General features: G+C 49.1%; 1 pseudogene across 1 annotated transcript; it reads left to right on the top strand.

Annotated features, from left to right (window-relative positions):
- Positions 1-5,478: 5,478 nt before the first annotated feature.
- On the top strand, positions 5,479-5,826 carry LOC310697848 (transmembrane protein 256 homolog; annotated as a pseudogene). The gene has a single exon. The product of its transcript is annotated as a transmembrane protein 256 homolog (transcript).
- Positions 5,827-16,783: the final 10,957 nt, after the last annotated feature.

The raw sequence follows: 16,783 nt of genomic DNA, 5'->3' as shown, positions 1-16,783 counted from the left end.
TTTGTAAATTGTCTGCAAAACACACTGTCTTCCCAGCCAAAACAGGTTTGCAGTCCCACATCTCAACACCAGGTGTCTCAGTTATCAGATGTTTGTTGACAGTACTGTCAATAATCCAACGTATCACGTTGCTCTCACTGCAGCTGTCCTTCCAAGCTGCCATCACAACAAACGTCTCACTGCCCCCGTCCTTGGGGCCTTTGCAGGTGTCCTCTACAACCGCCATGGATGCAGTTAGCTGATAAGCGCCGTCTTCCTCCTCTGAGCCACGTCCTCTCTGTGACTTCCCATGCCTGCCTCCTCTGCTGGACTGGTTGCCATGGAAACCCGGCTGATTCCCATGGGAAACGACCTTGGAGACATCCTGCCCTGTCTCCCTTGCTCTCTGTGGGCAGTTGCGACGCAGATGGTCAGGAGAATTGCAAACGTAGCAGCGACGAGCGGAAAAACACTGGGGTGAGCTCTCAGCTAACAAAGCTTCCGGGCCAGCTCCGCCCCCTCTGAAACGGCACTTCCCCTCGTCATACACAGTGGAAACTTTTCCAAACTGGCTTTTGGGCTTCTCTGCCCCCCCCCCGACACCTCCAACAGCACTCCGTGAGGCTGTAAAATCAGGGCTTCTGGCTGAGCACTCGGCATCATCCTGCTCCTGGCCTCCTGCTGAGCTTTGACACAAACCCCTCAGCACTTTCCAGGCTTCACAGGCCGACTCAATGCCTTCCAAATGCGGCAACAGCTTAGCGTGTACGCTTGCTCTCAACATGCAGATCTCAGCTCTCACTGCTTTCTCTCTCTGCATTTTCTCCTCCAGAAAAGCAGACTGCAGCTTTTCTGCATCTCTGTCCACCAGTTGTGCATTTTCAGCAGCAGCTGGTTTGGCTTGGGACGGCTCTTTCTTGCATACTTCCCACAGGCCAGTTGCCCAAAAGCAGGCTCTCACCCTCCTGACCCAGGTTTCCCACGACTGGGTGGTGAGCTCTTCAAGCTTCTCAAGCGGAGCTTCAAGCACCTCTTGGTCATCTGCCATCTTCCCCCGGGGCCCAGCGTACTCACGTAAACAAACAGCCGCTCTCCAGCTCCCGGTCCAGCAGATCAGCTCCTCCCAGCTGAGTTCGTCTGCCTCTCTCAACTTCAGGCAGGACTCAAAGCTGGCTTCAGCGTCGTCAGCTTGCCTCCAAACGTTAGGCACAGCTCCAAGCTCTCTGCAGCCTTTCCTCAGCTGGCTCCCACACACCGGCACGTCTGGCAACAGCTTCAAAGCGTTTCTGACCATCCATAACCTCTTGGCATCTTGGCAAATTGCCCTGCCGTCCAGCCAGCGCTTCCCCTGCGCAGCTCTGCTCGGAAGCCTGAAGCTGACCTAGGCAGGGGGGGCAGAGTGCACGCAGCGAGAAACTGTTGCTGTACGTGTGTGTAAACATAAATCAGGCTTTCACGCACGGTGTCTTCCTTATCTTCTAAAAGTCTTTATTCATGTAGAAAAACAGCTCTTAAATCTCTCCGGGCGACAACTCACACATCTTGCGTCCTCTCTCCGCAAAAACGAAACAGAACTGAACTCAGGAAACACTCCCCTCAGTAAACTCAACCACACCTCAGAATGTAAGACGTCACACAGAACCTCTTAACCCTGTAGGTTCTGATTCTCTCCACAGGAAATTCCTTGCATATGGCGTCCACGTCCACTTGTAAGCTAGTGTGGTTCACCCCGGTGACGGCTAGCCCCAGTGGTCCAAACTATGCCAATCCCAGTAAGCTAATGTAGGGGCCCTTGACCACAAGCAAGTCCAGTTGCCGCGTCCACCCTCGATATTGCACCCTGAAGGTCCCCACCCCCATTGTGGGGACCTTACGTTTCTGGAAGTCCCGGAGGGTGAATGGGGCCGGCCTGAGTTTGGGACCCCCAGTAGGACACAGTTTCTTTAAGGTCCTTGCCGAGATTATGGATAGAGTTGAACCCATGTCAAGCTCCATGTGGCACGGGGCCCCCTCTATCTGTACCTCTACATAAATTTTCTCTACATTGGGGTGGGGCAACTGGTATACCTGGAAGTCTGTGAGCTCTGTCGAGTTGCCTTGGTGCGTTGGGCCCTGGGACCTGGAGCTCTTCGATTGGTCATCTGATGCCTGGCGTCGGGTGGGCCGAGCCCGACACACCCGGGCGATATGTCCCAATTTTCTGCACTGCCTGCACTCTGCGTTGCGGAAACGGCAGGTCCTCCTCTCGTGACTCTCCCCGCAGCTTGCGCAGTTCCCTCCTTCTCGTCGAGGCAGCTGTGGTCTGTGTGCTGCTTGAGTGCGCTGCTGTACTCGGTGCACCTCCTCCCTGTCAGATCCTGAGTCGTCGGTGAGGTCTTCGTGGTGGACCCTCGGTTGGGACAGCAGGCTTGGTTCGTGCCTCTTGCGTCGACCTCTCGGCAGCTTCTGTTGCCAGGGCCTCCTCCAGGGCGACCTGGAACGTTAGGTCCTTCTTGGCGTAGAGGCGTCGTTGCAGCTTCTCATCCTTCAGGCCACCGACGAGGCGGTCACGAAGCATGTTCTCCAATTCTGAGAAGTTGCAGAACCGGGCAGCTTGGCGGAGAGAGGTCACAAACCCTGTTATGGTTTCCCCAGGGGCTTGCCGCTTTGCGTAGAAGGCATTTCGACGAGCCACCACTGAGGGCTGCGGCGAAAAGTGCCCCTTCAGCTGTTCCATTATTGTTTTGTATGGAACAGTAGCGACGTCTTCAGGCACAAGGAGAGCCCGGGCAATTTCAAACGTCTCCTCTCCGCAGACGCTGAAGAACATCGCCCTCTTCTTGGCATCTTCTTCGTCGGTGACCCCTTTGGCTTCTAGGAGGAAGGTGAAACGGGAGGCATACGCTTCCCAGTCTCCGGATGCTGGGTTGAACGGTGAGAAGCTGCTGTTGGTTGCCATTCTGAGTTCCTTGGGTCCCGGAGCTGAAGCCTGGATACACGGTGCGAGGCAGCGGTGCGGCAGGTGGCGGTGCTGCGGTGCTGTGTGTGGCGGTCAGCTCAGTGGGATCCCATCCTCGTCGCCAGTGAAATATACTCAGAGTCGAGAGTGGATTTCATGCTCTTTATTCAGCTCATGGTGGTGAGGAGGGAATGGAAGTCCCCTCAAAGTATCTGCTTTATATACATTATTTACACAATGGGCTGCACGTGATTGGCTAATTCCGGAATTCTCCTGTAGGCCAATTGGGTTGTGGATTCACTTCTATCTGGAGCTGGATTGGGTGGCTCCTGCCAACCAATCATACTGCTGCATTGTTCTAGGACCAATCAGACTGCTGCATTCTGAATCCTATTGTTCTAGGACCAATCAGACTGCTGCATTTTGGAGCCTATTGTTCTAGGACCAATCAGACTGCTGCATTTTGGATCCTATTCAACTCAGTACATAACACCACTTTTCAACTTTCTAGAGGCAAGGGACCTATTAGGATTATCCGCCTCTGGAGGCTGGTGTATCTAATGGGTTTCCAGGTAACGCTGAGGTTTTTTTCTGTCTGATATGACTGGCACTCCTATCAAAGCCCTGGCCAGCCTCTGGAACATCTGAATGGCTCAGGCTTTTGACATGATCACTTCTGAGCATCCTCTCCCACTTGACTCCTTGGTATACTGCAGAACTTAGGGAAAGGAAACAAGTTGAAAGATGGAGGAAAGATCTGGCTGAATACAACTGAACAGTGGTGTGGGCTCATCATTAAGCATACATAGTGGTACTGAAGATAGCAGTATACTCAGCTACAAGTGATCGCTAATGAAGAAGAAAGACAGTCCGACTCAAGGAGGTGGTGGAACCAATGGTAGCTATGTGTAAGCACTGTGACTTGTTTGCAAAGCATTTTGAGGATAAAACCACTTGCATCCGCTGGGATCTTGACTCTGCTGTTATAGCAGATGAGTCTCATGGGTGTCCAGAGCACTGTCTAGTCCTGTTGTTTTGGATAATTTTCAGATAGTAAGGCTTGAGGATGTGGACAAGGTGTTTGTATTAGTCAGGGTAACGACTTGTGCTTCGGACTCTTGCCCTTCTTGGCTGATAAAAAGTAGCGGGGGTGGTGGTAATTGACTGGGCCAGGAAGAGTGTTCCTATTTCCATCTGAAATGCAGGACGGCATAACATTCTGATCCAAGTTTCATTCAGAAAACATTATTCATAATATCAGCAGCAGGCTGCTGCAGTCAAATTGGCCAGTCAGAATGGAAAATCCTATTTTAACAAAACCAATAAAAGAGAGCGGCAATACTATTTTCTTGTTTCCCTTGTTCAACTACAATTCCATAAAACAGTGGATTTGTAGGTTCTCATTAATAAAAAATAAATAAAGGGTGTGAGGGGTGGGTGGGATCGATGTGCCTATACTTCTTAAATCCACCCCTGGGCCTTTTCTATACTGAAAATAGTGTTAATTTGTTCCCCTTCCACTGCTGTAAATATTGCTCCCTTAGAAAATAAGTGATTTGTTTGACTGGAACAAAATCCATCTTGTGTCTCCAAGTGGTTTAGGGTTGTATGATCTATGTCTGGATTGGCCCACTTAATGCTATTTATTGCTCTATGAATGATATTAAGATGGATTTCTTAAGTGTGGTGGAATTACCTTTTCTTCTTTTGTGCAATTTTTACTTGCCTTAGCAAACAAGACTTTGTCCATGTACCCATATAAAATAACTATTATCGTTCTTTTCCTCTGCATTTTTAAAGCATAAATATTATTGGCTTTGAGGCAACAATGACAGAACGTGCAGACATCAGAAAAATGCCAGCTCCAGCCCAACCAGAAGTAAAATGTATAGGGCATATTGAGAGATGGGTGGCAAAGCTGTGCATATGCTTTGTCCTCCCCGGCAGTATATATTGTGGGAGAGTAGCTAGAGGAAGCAGAGAAAAGCTCCAACCAATATTATTTTTTCTATATTTTTTTTTAATTTTGGAGTTTGCTTGTTTATTTTAAATTCAATTTGTAAAGGTCCCTTTAGAAACGAAAAGATACAAACACAAGTTAAGCACACAGTTTGCTTTTAGTTCAACACTTTCTTCATCCATCAATTTTACCCAAAATCACAAAAGTAATATTACAAAGCTTTCACAGTGCACGTTTACATATTCTGCATATACATCTATTCACTCTTCAAACAATGCATTTCCATTGAATTTGGCTTCAAAAACAACAACACATCAGGCTGGAAATATATAATGTTTTAAACCAATGTGTTTTTCCTCTTAAAAAAAGAAAATATATTACTTGGAAAGAAGCCCATAGTGCACTAATTCCCAAACAAGACACGGACATAAGGCAGGTGAAAAATTATAGGCCAATCTCGCTCCTAAATAATGATTACAAATTATTTGCCAGTATATTGGCCAATAGACTTAAAAATGTATTTGGAGAGGAGATTGGAAAGAACCAAACTGGATTTCTACCTGGTAGACAGATGAAGGACAATGTTAGAAATATAATTGATATGTCGGGCGCCGGGGCGTTTTTCTGACGGCTTGTTGCGCTGAGCGGGGCTGCAGCCGTCGGGGCGGCCGCCTATGGGGCTCACGATTTCCGTCGCAGCGACCGAGATGACGACTTGAAAGAGCTCTACGAGATGGCCAACAAATACCACTTCCTCCACAGCCTGGCCCTCCTGGCTGTGCCCCACTGCCGCTATCCCATGATGGCCGGCAGCATCCTGTCTCTGGGCATGGGGATGTTCTCTGGCGCCCTGTATTACCACGCCGTGACAGGGGACCCGATCCTGACCAAGGCAGCCCCGTATGGTGGTTCCCTCCTCATCCTCGGCTGGATCGCCATGGCCCCTTGACACCCCGTTCTCTCCCCATGTGGCCCCCATCTCCCAACGCCAGGGCAGCCAGCCCCACCCCTCCCTCCTCCCTTAGGCTAGCCAGAAGGGAGCCCTAGGAGAGGAGAGATTTCCAAATGTCAGAGTGGGATCCCTTGAGGTCTTTAGCCCACCCCGAATGCGTCTCTATCCTGCATCTTGGAATTCCCCGAATGCTGAATCCCTTTTAAAAAAGCCAAGATCCTCCCCCTCCCCCCAAAAAATTGCAACCAGATTTGAGTTTGCGATGGAGGCTTCGAAATGCAATGTCTGATCGGTGCTTTTCAATTGCTGTTTTTTAACTTAATAAATGATGAGAGTGATTTCACTTTTTAAAAAACCCACGCACCTTTTTTTCCTGTGAATAAATTTATTCCGTGGGGGGGGGGAGAGAAAGAAATATAATTGATATAATGGAATATCTGGACTCCAGGAGAGACAAACAAGCCGCCCCAATGTTTCTGGATGCTGAAAAAAAATTTGATAATGTGTCTTGGCATTTTATGAAAAGAAATTTAGAATTTATGGATATCGGTGAAAAACGTTTAAATGGTATTCGGGCTATTTATTTGGAACAATATGCTAAATTGATAGTTAATAATAACTTCACAGACAAAATTGAGATAACAAAGGGAACCAGACAGGGGTGCCCGCTATCGCCATTGTTATTTATAACAATACTAGAGGTCCTGTTGAGGAAAATAGAAGCAACAAAAGAAATAAAGGGGATTGGTGTAGGCTCAAAAGAATATAAGTATATATAAGAATGAAATTATCAATGATGGGTAGATTCTCAACTATCAAAATGAACGTGTTCCTGAGACTGCTGTTTTGATTTCAGACAATTCCGGTTATCAGTGGAACAAAACAATTTAATGTATGGCAAAGAAGATTGTCTAAATTTATCTAGCAGGTTAAAAAGCCAAGAATTGAGTATAAAATATTGACAGATGCAAAAGAAAGAGGCGGTTTTTCCCTGCCAGATCTAAAAATTTACTACGAGGCGGCGTCTTTTTGTTGGTTGAGAGAATGGATAAGGTAAAAGGTAAAGGCCCGTACAGGCCAGTCTTGACAGACTCTAGGGTTGTGCGCTCATCTCACTCTAGAGGCCGGGAGCCAGCGCTGTCCGCAGACACTTCCGGGTCACGTGGCCAGCGTGACGAAGCTGCTCTGGTGAACCACCAGAGCAGCACACGGAAACGCTGTTTACCTTCCCGCTGTAAAGCGGTACCTATTTATCTACTTGCACTTAAGGGTGCTTTCGAACTGCTAGGTGGGCAGGAGCTGGGACCGAACGACGGGAGCTCACCCCGCCGCGGGGATTCGAACCGCCGACCATGCGATCGGCAAGTCCTAGGCACTGAGGTTTTACCCACAGCGCCACCCAGGATAACCTTAGATAATTCAGATATATTGGATTTGGAGGGATTTGACAACAGATTCGCGTGGCACGCCTACCTGTGGTCAGAATGGTCAGAATGCACAGAGGGTTTTTGAACCATACTATTAGAAAATCATTGTATGAGGTGTGGAGCAGACATAAAACATTATTGGAAAGCAAAACTCCGAGGTGGCTCTCACCTCTGGAGGCTTTTGCAGTCAAAAAAATAAATAAATATGGGAACTGAATGGGCGACATACAAAGACTTGCTGATGGAAGTGATAATAAAACAAAGTTAAAGACATTCGAAGAACTAAGAGGAAAGGTAACCGATTGTTACAAGATGTGTTTAGAGAGGATAATAAAAGAAACGGATTTGGAAGTAGCAAATCTAAATTGGAGACAGAATTGCTGGGTAGTAAAATGAAAATACTGTCGGAAATGTATCAGTTACTACTGGAGTGGCACACAAAGGATGAAGAGGTAAAAAGTGTTCTGATTAGGTGGGCCCAGGATTTAGGGCACAATATTGATTTTAAAAGGTGGAGAAAACTGTGGACCGAAACAATTAAATTCACAGCATGTGTGTCACTCAAAGAAAATATATTTAAGATGATGTATCGATGGTATATTAGACATGCCCAACTTGCTAAGATGTATAGAAATCAAGACAAAAATTGTTGGAAGTGTAAGGAGAAGGAGGGGAACTTCCTCCATCTGTGGTGGACTTGTTCTAAAGTGAAAGCCTTCTGGGACATAATATACGAGTTAAAAAAGGTTTTGAAATATAATTTTAATAAAAAACCAGAGGCATTTCTATTAGGCTTAATTGGTGAGGAAATACATAAAAGTGATGTAAACATGTTTATGTATGCCACAATGGCTGCAAGGACACTTCTGGCTCAGAAATGGAAGCAGCAGGAACTTCCAACACTGGAAGACTGGCAGCTCAAGATGATGGCGTTCGAAGACATAATCCGGAATCAGCGTGACGAACTGTTTCCAAAGGACTGGAACACATTTATGAAAGAAAATTGTAAACATTTGAAAACGTTTGTAGGCTTGAATTGAAATGTTTTGTAATGTAACTATAAGGAACTGATTTACCGATAATAAGGTGAAATATTATAATTTGACAAAGGGTAAATAAGTGCTTATAGAAATGCGAAGAATATGGAAAGTTATGTGGAAGTCAGAAAGAGGTCGATGCTCTTATATATTAAGTCATAGAATTATGTAACAAAATGTGAATATGATTTAATGGAAAACTCAACAAAAATTACTTTAAAAACATAAAAAGGGAAAATATATTAGGAGTGGCTTTTCTTTTAATAAGTTAATAAATGAACTACTTCATTGGCACAGCATCCGAATGAGGTGTAGTGGTTGTATAGTTCTTGATACCTTTTGTTTCATAGTTATATTTGGGTTGCTGCTTAAAAAAAATGGTTAGCTTTTTGTATCATAAAGATCACAAAACTGATTCCTAATATACAACTGAAAGCAGAAATGGGGCACTTTTCCCTTTTGCTTTGCTGCAGATATGCATGCTATTTTACCATAGCTCACAGAATGGCATGATGGCACCTTTTTACTACATATGTGAATTATTAAAAAAACCTGTTACTCGTTGGAATTGTGTCTGGTCAATATATTTCAGCTTCATGTTTTGTTACGCGTTTAATATTTTTTCTATTTTTTTAAAAGTGCCAGAATTCACGAACACTTCCCTTGTTCTCTAATGGTGCCCACCTGAGAGGTGCTGGATCTGTTCGAGCAAGTTCCAGCTGAGAAAAAGCCCTGGTTCTAACTTGCCTAAGTGGGGAAAGTTGGCATTGCGTGGACAGGCGGAGTCCCCAGATCCTGCACGGTCCCCCCGTCATGTGGAATAACGACTCAAGACAACGTGCTATGGGATTAAATTGGCCACAACTTTATTAAATTTCAAATGTGGGTAGACCTTGGCTCAGGCATTGGGCGTTCTCCCTCCCCGGTCCCCAGCCGGGGACCTAGGGAGCATCAGGGTTATCCAGTGTGTGTGTGTGTGGGGGGTGGGCCGGCTCTGGAGAACATATGTTCAAGCAGAGATGGCCGCCCCCGTAACGCCGCCGCCGCAGGAGAGAGCAATGACGACCTTTCGGTGTACGGCCAAAGCCTCCCTTCAGAAAACCCCTTTAACGGGGAACCCTGGTATCGCCGCCGCAAGAGGAAGAGGGACAAAAGGATTCCGCCCAAGGCCTGATACCGCCAAAGTTGTGACGTTTTGCTACGGGAAAGGCGAAACCTGCCAATGCAGGGAAATTCCTTTCCGGCCCTTTAACAGCGACCTTAACGTAGCAGCGCCCGCATACCTGTGAAGAAAAGTTAACCTGCAAAATAAGACATTAACTGAGGGTGGGTAGGGTGGGAGAAGCTCTGGAGCCAAGTGAGGATTCCTAGGTAAGATCCTCCCTCTATTGTGTGGGCAGGTAATCCCTCCCCTACCTGGCCTGGTCTCCTTGGCAACGCTTCCCCCAGGTGGGATTGGACAACTGACTGAGGTAGGCGGAGACCTCCAGGTATCCCACCTGAGGGAAGGAAAAGCCAAGCCTATGCTGTTGGGGCCGCTCCAGATCTAGGGGCTGCACGCGTCCCCGCAAAGGGCGCCCCCCGTTTTAAGCGGGGAGCGGTCATTACTACAGTGAGTGAACAGATGCAAGAAGCAGCATCCTTTGGCCAAAGAGCACCAATGCCAGGGAAATTGAAGAGAGTCAGGGCAAACTTAGTCGCCTGACAGCATGAGTGAAACTAACTCTGCAGACAGGCATATAGGACTGGGGAGTGTGCTAGGAACTAAGAAATACAAAACACAACCTTTTTTGTGCTTAGGAAATATGCGCAAAAATCAACGGTAGCTCCTCTGGTGAATTTCCTGAATTAAAATCTCTTTCTGTCTCTTTTAAATTCTTTCCAAACCCATCTCCTATTTGGGAGTGAGCCTGGATCATTAATGTTCCAGGTAATGAGAGGCCTTGGTGAGTGCGTTAAAGGAAGATTGGGACTCGTATCATATAATGATATCATATAACATTGGACAACATTACTTTTTACCAATATGAAATTCCGTGCAACATACCATCCGCTTGGCCAGAAAAGTCAACAAATGTGTCATTGGCACAGCGTCCAATCGGAAGTGAGGGCGGTGGAGGCGTCTGGTCTTTCTGCTTCTCTTTGGTCTTAAGAAGCGGCCATGGATAGCGACCCAATTCTTATTCTCTTGCTTTTTGAATCTTGAAAAATATGTACATTAGGGGGGAAAGTATCAATTTCTTTTCTGAAATTTCAAACCGCTGCTGCTGCTGTTGCCCAGGACTGACCTGCTGATAGCCTGAAGGGCCCTGCCCTGCTTCTCTTTACCTGGGTTGTGGTGGGGCCTGACAGGCTCAGTAAAGGACTGCTGCTCGACAACTCTGACCCCCCCCCATTCATCATTCCTGTATACTTCTACCCCTGTACAATCAACAATCTTCCTCAAGACAATTTCATCCTCTTTATATTAATTTGGGGTCAGTCAAGCAAATCTTTCAAACATCACCACCACCATCTAATTGGGGTTTGTGTGACCCCAGCATCAGACTGGTAAAGCAGTTTCTACTTAAATAAAAGTAAAATTATCACACAATATCTTGAAAGGGAAAGGTACCTGCATCCTGTTCAGATCCAAATAATAAAGCTGCATATGGTGTCATACAAAGGACCCCAAATCAAAAGGTTAGTTAAAGAGCCATTGAGAGGCGGGAGACAAACCATATAGAGAGTCTTGCTGTTTGCATTATTAGCTGCTTGTGTGCTTGTTCATGGCAGTCATGTTTTCAAGATGCTCTTCAATCTGACAGATAGAAACGTTATTTTAAAAACAAATTTAAAAGGTGGGCATTCGCTCCATTTTCACTATGAAGTCTCCCAATTTTTGCCTTCAACCACCCTCTAAAATTGAAACGCTCTCAACAGCTTCACTAAGAGTTGACATCCTTGTGTGTGACATCTCGTTACACTGGCAGTTTCTTGAACATCCAGCAAGAATAGAAAAGAACTCAGCTTATGTTGACACAAAACAGCATGATGAATTGTGACACACAAACACACACACACACACTATGTATTATTTTTCCCTGTGGTGGAATAATTACAATTCTTCTACCTGCACCAGGAATGGAGAATCTTTGGTCCTCTGGAGGCCAGTCCCCATCATCCTTGACCACTGGCCATGCTGCCTAGGGAAGATTGGGGATATTGTTAATACATGCTTTCTATTCAAAGTTCCTGTTTAATGGCTAAAATTTGCCAGTTTTCAAGAATTCCACAGCAGGAAAGTTAGCAAGGAAGGGAGCAAACTAATATATTTCTCCTTAAACAAGAAAACATTAAAATAAAAAGGAGTACTCATTAGCATGGCACGGTACAGAGCCAACAATATTCCCATTATTGCTTATTATTACTATTACCAAGACTCTTTTCAAAAATAGATTAGAGGTTTGGAAGAAACTCAGCTGACAAAGGAATTGTGAGAAGCAGAAAACTCCATCATTGTACCCATTATTTGCTTTAAAGGAAAGCTAAGCACCTCTAAGTAATCATCAGGTATACTTTAGTCATCCGCACTAACTATATATGAAGCATCCAAGTATGAAACTAAGGCATTAATAATGGAAAAACTAACTCTAAGAGAATGGTTTTCAGGACTTTTTTTTGCCTCAGCCCAAATTTGCCTAAGTCTGCAGCCCAACAAATTCTCAGGATCGTTTTACAAACATTTACCTTTACTGCACACTGTTTATGGTTTCTTGCTCCATCCCTTCCCACTGTAGCCCTCACAGGAGAGGATCCTCTCGGTGTTTATTGTGGGCTTTATCCTGCTGCATGGGTCCTCCTACCACCTCAAGAGAGCTCAGCTTTCACAGTGGCAGAAGTGGCTCTTTTCAGGTGTAGCCTATCAGAAGGCAGAAGAGGCGCATTTCCCAGATACACTCAGTAGAGGACCAGACCTCCTTGGACAGAGACCTTTTCCATGGCACAGGAGCGTCCTGGATAAAGCCTATTTGCACAGACATCTTTAACGCCTGCTTGGCCTTGTCCGTTAATAGCGCAGTTTACTTTGCTACTGTTTACTTTGCTAAGGAAGCCTCCTACTTGAAGAACTATGCCAAGGAAGCCAACGACAAACTGTTTGGTGTTGATGGGTCACTATTGGAGAGGTAGCTCAAAGCTTAGGTGGTGTACCCCCAGATTTTTGAAGAACAATTCAGTGGTGCATCCCGGGGTATCAGCCCACGTGTAGTTCAGATTCTGCAGTTTGATTGTACCCACACGGCAGAAAATGCATCGTGCTCTGTGTCAGAGCTGGCCCACACCTCCTTGCAGGCATGTCTTAAGCTTTAAGACCATGGGCCTCCAACCATTTGGGCCATATGACCAAGTAAGGCAACTGTCCAACTGCAGCAGCCCCATTTCCTTTGTAAAAGACGATGAGGAAACAAAAAGGTGAAGAAATAAGAAAGCACAGATTTTTGAAGAACAATTCAGTGGTGCATCCCGGGGTATCAGCCCACGTGTAGTTCAGATTCTGCAGTTTGATTGCACCCAAATGGCAAAAAATGCAGAGTGCTCTGTCTCGGAGCTGGAAAATCAATAAAAAAAATTTGAAACCCCCCCAGAAACATTGAAAATCTCATTTTCTTTAGGAAAACAAGGAGAACAGGGGATTAACCTCATGCTCTGAAAAGGCTGCAAAACAAAGATCATGCATAAATTGTGCCTAAGGAAGGTTCTAAACAGCTGAGGGGTGTAGGTTGGTCCTGCTGCTAGTACCCTTCTGGCTTTTAAGAGCCGCAAAACTGCCGCAACAACCGCAACAAACGAGGGTTGTTTAAAAGATAGGGAATATAGAATGCAAAATGGTTGACAATTCAGACTGCCTGCTCTGGTCCAGTCCTGTACTGACAGTACCTTCCCAGAGTATGATATTGTGATGTTTCGTACATCTCAGCCGTTCAAACAGTGGCTTGGGTGGGTGGCACCAGTCGCAGATAAAGTGCCTTTGCCCGTGCAAGTGGGAGTTGGCCCCCTTCACACCTTTTGGACTTGGGAGCTTTCAGTGTGTTAAAAGGTCATTGTCCGCCTAGTCATAGGAGGCGATAGCAGTGGGGCAGCTACAAGAATTCTTAGAAAACACAGATGATTTAAATCCATGCCCATCTGGGTTCAATCCTGGCCGAAGAACTGAGTCAGTCTTGGTTGCCCTGATGGATGACCTTTGCAGACAGCTGCCTATGAAAATCTAAGGGTTATGAGAATCGGAGGCAGTGTATCTTTACTTACCATATTTTTCGCCCTATAAGACGCACTTTTCCCCCTCCAAAAATGAAGGGGAAATGTGGGTGCGTCTTATGGGGCGAATGCAGGCTTTCGCTGAAGCCTGGAGAGCGAGAGCGGTAGGTGCGCACCGACCCCTCTCGCTCTCCAGGCTTCGCGGACCTCTCCTCAAGCAGCGGGAACGTTCCCGCTGCTTGGGGAGAGTTGCTGGCATCCCGAAGCCTGCACGCGCTGATCTCAGCGCGTCCAGGCTTTGCGGATCTCTCCTCAAGCAGCAGGAACGCTCCCGCTGCTTGGGGAGAGTTGCCGGCATCCCGAAGCCTGCGCGCGCTGATCTCAGCGCGTCCAGGCTTCGCGGATCTCTCCCCAAGCAGCGGGAACGTTCCCGCTGCTTGGGGAGGGTTGCCGGCATCCCGAAGCCTGCGCGCGCTGATCTCAGCGCGTCCAGGCTTCGCGGATCTCTCCCCAAGCAGCGGGAACGTTCCCGCTGCTTGGGGAGGGTTGCCGGCATCCCGAAGCCTGCGCGCGCTGATCTCAGCGCGTCCAGGCTTCGCGGATCTCTCCCCAAGCAGCGGGAACGTTCCCGCTGATTGGGGAGGGTTGCCGGCATCCCGAAGCCTGCGCGCGCTGATCTCAGCGCGTCCAGGCTTCGCGGATCTCTCCCCAAGCAGCGGGAACGTTCCCGCTGCTTGGGGAGGGTTGCCGGCATCCCGAAGCCTGCGCGCGCTGATCTCAGCGCGTCCAGGCTTCGCGGATCTCTCCCCAAGCAGCGGGAACGTTCCCGCTGCTTGGGGAGGGTTGCCGGCATCCCGAAGCCTGCGCGCGCTGATCTCAGCGCGTTCAGGCTTCGCGGATCTCTCCCCAAGCAGCGGGAACGTTCCCGCTGCTTGGGGAGGGTTGCCGGCATCCCGAAGCCAGCGTGCGCTGATCTCAGCGCTTCCAGGCTTCGCGGATCTCTCCCCAAGCAGCGGGAACGTTCCCGCTGCTTGGGGAAGGTTGCCGGCATCCCGAAGCCTGCGCGCGCTGATCTCAGCGCGTCCAGGCTTCGCGGATCTCTCCCCAAGCAGCGGGAACGTTCCCGCTGCTTGGGGATGGTTGCCGGCATCCCGAAGCCTGCGCGCGCTGATCTCAGCGCGTTCAGGCTTCGCGGATCTCTCCCCAAGCAGCGGGAACGTTCCCGCTGCTTGGGGAAGGTTGCCGGCATCCCGAAGCCTGCGCGCGCTGATCTCAGCGCGTCCAGGCTTCGCGGATCTCTCCCCAAGCAGCGGGAACGTTCCCGCTGCTTGGGGAGGGTTGCCGGCATCCCGAAGCCTGCGCGCGCTGATCTCAGCGTGTTCAGGCTTCGCGGATCTCTCCCCAAGCAGCGGGAACGTTCCCGCTGCTTGGGGAGGGTGGCCGGCATCCCGAAGCCTGCGCGCGCTGATCTCAGCACGTCCAGGCTTCGCGGATCTCTCCCCAAGCAGCGGGAACGTTCCCGCTGCTTGGGGAGGGTTGCTGGCATCCCGAAGCCTGCGCGCGCTGATCTCAGCGCGTCCAGGCTTCGCGGATCTCTCCTCAAGCAGTGGGAGCCACCGCTGGGCTCCCATGGCTTGCAGAGAGCTGCCTGTTTGGGGGCTAGGGTCGGGGGAAGCTCGGGCTGCCCCAGCCCCGCGCCTGGGGGGGAAATAATTTTTTTCCCTTTATTCCCCCCAAAAAAACTAGGTGCGTCTTATGGGACGGTGCGTCCTATAGGGCGAAAAATACGGTAGTTGCTTCCATTTTAAGGGGGGAAGAGAAGCATGCATGTGTGAAAAACAATGTTGTCCAATGAAATTTGATATTGTGTCACACCAGGCCCACAGATGTTTGAAGAAAAATTCAGTGGTGCATCCCACGGTATCAGCCCATGTCCCCCTAGACGGCATGAACACAACATGGGGTGTGCTGAAATCGCATGACCCCAGGGAATTTTTTTTGGGGGGGGGGCGCTTCAACATTTTGGGACCCCTCAGCCCATGTCCCCCTAAACGGCATGAGCACAACATGGGGTGTGCTGAAATTGCATGACCCCAGGGAATTTGGGGGGGGGGCGCTTCAACATTTTGGGGGCCCTCAGCTCATGTCCCCCTAGACGGCATGAGCACAACATGGGGTGTGCTGAAATTGCATGACCCTAGGGAATTTTGAGAGGGACCCTTCAACATTTTGGGGGCCCTCAGCCCCAGTGGCGTAGCGTGGGGGGTGCCTGGGGTGCCGGCCGCACCGGGCGCAACATTTTTGGGGGCGCGTTTGGCCGGCCCCCCTCGAGGAAGCGGGAACCTCTCCAAGGCGCAGCGCGCCATCGATGGAGGAAAAGAGCCTCGCAGCAGCAGCAGCAAAGCCGGGAGGAGGAGGAGGTGGAGCGAGCCTGCTAATTGCTTGCTGGGAATTAAGCGGCTCAAAGGCAAAGGAAAAGAGGTGGAGCCGCTGGCCCGGCCGGGAGGAAGCTGGAGAGAGCAGCGCGCCAAGCGCACGAGACGCAAAGGGCCTGCCCACGTGCAGGCTGAGCTCCGTGTGGCGGGGGCGGAGGGAGGCGCTCGCTCTTTCCAAAGAAGGACCCGGCTACTGGATCAAGGCCACAAGGGCCCATGTAGAGTGAGTGGCCAAGCAGACGCGTCAATGAGAAGCACTCAAAGCAGGACCGGGGCACAAGAGCGCTCTCCCTTCCTGCTGTTTCCAGGGGGTGGAAGCGTCGCTGCCTCGAGGGCTTCCGAGATACCCTGGGGTGAAGTCCCGCTTCACCTTCTTGGGAGTCCCTCCAGTGGCGTAGCGTGGGGGGTGCAGGGGGGGCCGGGCGCAACATCTGGGGGTTAGGGTTAGGGGGCGCAAATCCACGGGTTAGGGGGCGCAAATTACTTGCCTTGCCCCGGGTGCTGACAACCCACGCTACGCCACTGCTCAGCCCATGTCCCAGTAGACATGGGAATTATGAGGGGGACCCTTCAACATTTTGGGGGCCCTCAGCCCATGTCCCCCTAGACGGCATGAGCACAACATGGGGTGTGCTGAAATTGCATGACCCCAGGTAATTTTGGGGGGCGCTTCAACATTTTGGGGGCCCTCAGCCCATGTCCCCCTAGACGGCATGAGCACAACATGGGGTGTGCTGAAAGTGCATGACCCCAGGGAATTTTGTGGGGGCGCTTCAACATTTTGGGGGCCCTCAGCCCATGTCCCCCTAGATGGCAT

This window comes from Podarcis liolepis, assembly GCF_965112155.1.
Source record: "Podarcis liolepis genome assembly, chromosome: W".
Classification (NCBI taxonomy): domain Eukaryota; kingdom Metazoa; phylum Chordata; class Lepidosauria; order Squamata; family Lacertidae; genus Podarcis; species Podarcis liolepis.
Note: the sequence above shows the minus strand (reverse complement) of the source record. Positions and strands in the feature narration are given on the sequence as shown.